Below are 1,961 nucleotides of genomic sequence, written 5' to 3'. Positions count from 1 at the left end.
GGAATGAATGATACATGTCACAGACAAATTCCAGTAGGTGAATATCAGGATAGAATCTGCACCATGGGGGAAATGTGGATAAAACCAGAGGAGATGAGCGATGATCACATGGTACAGCAAATCATTACACAAAACAGGGGCATTTGCATGGTACAAGCATGACTGCGGAAAGATGGCTGGCAGAGTGTGCATACAAGGTCCAGATCCCAAACCACAGAAGCAATATGAATTCCGAAAGAAAGCTGAGGAAGATGTGGTTAAGGCAATACAGAGTTTGGTACAACAAGGGGTTCTGAGGCCCGTAGCCTCAACTAATAACTCACCCATATGGCTAGTGAGGAAACAAGATGGTAGTTGGAGATTGATAATTGACTCTCGAGAGCTGAATAAAATACCTCCTTTAACAGCCCCAACTGTAGCAACTAACGCAAAAACAGTAGTCAAACAGAATGAAAAAGCGCAATGGTTTACAGTTTCAGACATAAACAATGGATTTTGGTCTATCCCATTAGAAAGAGAGTGTCAATACAAGTTTGCATTTAACTTTCAAGGACGGCAATATACATGGACTGCCCTACCACAGAGGTTCCATAATTCCCCATCTATATTTCACCAGCATTTAAAGGAAGGCTTAAAGGGGTTCTCAAAGCGTGAGTGCTTGGTCCAATATGTAGATGATTTACTCCTGCAGACGGAAACTAAGCAGGAACATTATCAACTATTAACAGAACGGTTGCAATTATTTCATGCATTGGGACTAAATGTAAATCCTTAAAAAGCACAGGTGATGAAACAAGAAGCTCGTTATTTGGGAATGACCTTGACACCGGGAAAAAGAGAAATTGATAAACGAAGAGTAGAGCCGGTTATGAAACTGCCTATTCCTCAAGATGTGAAAGGTCCGAGGTCCTTTCTGGGGCTAATAGGCTACTGTACGGATCACATTGATGGATTTTCCACTGAGGCAGCCCCTTTAATGGAATTACTGAAAAAGAAAGTGGCATGGGAATGGAAATCAGAATACACCCAGGCTATCACAGCTCTGAAGCAAGTACTGGCCATGGCGCCTGCTTTGAAAATCCCAAATCCGAATGAACCATTATCAATGGAGTTGGCTACAACTGATAACACCCTCTCAGCAGTCCTATTACAGGAGACACATGGGAAGTTAAGACCAGTAGCGTATGCATCACACATGCTCTCACCAGTAGAACAGGGGTATACTGTATGTGACAAACACTTGTTAGCGGTTTTCTGGGCAGTACAACATTTCATCTACATAGTGGGACTTAATCCACTTACGATATTGACAGAACATACTCCCATACAATTACTTTTAGATGGAAGGATTAAAGATGGCTCAGTAAGCCAAAACAGGATTGCCAGGTGGACGTTGCTGTTGCAAGGGAGAAATATAACTGTAAAGCGAGTAAGTACCACCACTGTGTTAGCTGACAACCTGGTGTACCAAGGTGCTGAACATGAGTGTCAGGTTCTGATAGCAAATTATCCCAAGGGACCATTTGTTTCAAAACAAACAGGAGGGGTAGAGACAAATCAGACAAAATAATGCTTGAGACCAAAGACACAAAGGAGAAGGGAAAACCGTATTTTAAAAATTTCGTGGATGACTCCTCATCAGTCGAGGATGGTGAAAGGAAAACTGGGTGTGGCATTTACATAGAGGATGAACAGGGACAGGAAAAGTATAGCATAACTTTAAAGCTACCCAAAACCATGAGAGCACAAGCAGCAGAATTGGCAGCTGTAACATACGTGGTTAGCCACCCAGAATATTTTCCACCTGGATCAGTCATACACTCCGATAATATATATGTTTGTAACAGCCTTACAGAACATTTGCCTCTGTGGTAAGCCAGAGGGTTTGCTTCAGTTGATGGAAAGCCCCTTCCATCTGCTGCTCCGCTGCAATATATAATTGAAGAAGCAAAGAAGACGGA

This window comes from Hypanus sabinus, unplaced genomic scaffold (genome assembly GCF_030144855.1).
Source record: "Hypanus sabinus isolate sHypSab1 unplaced genomic scaffold, sHypSab1.hap1 scaffold_164, whole genome shotgun sequence".
Classification (NCBI taxonomy): domain Eukaryota; kingdom Metazoa; phylum Chordata; class Chondrichthyes; order Myliobatiformes; family Dasyatidae; genus Hypanus; species Hypanus sabinus.
The sequence above is the reverse complement of the archived record's forward strand: the minus strand, read 5'-3'. Positions refer to the sequence as shown.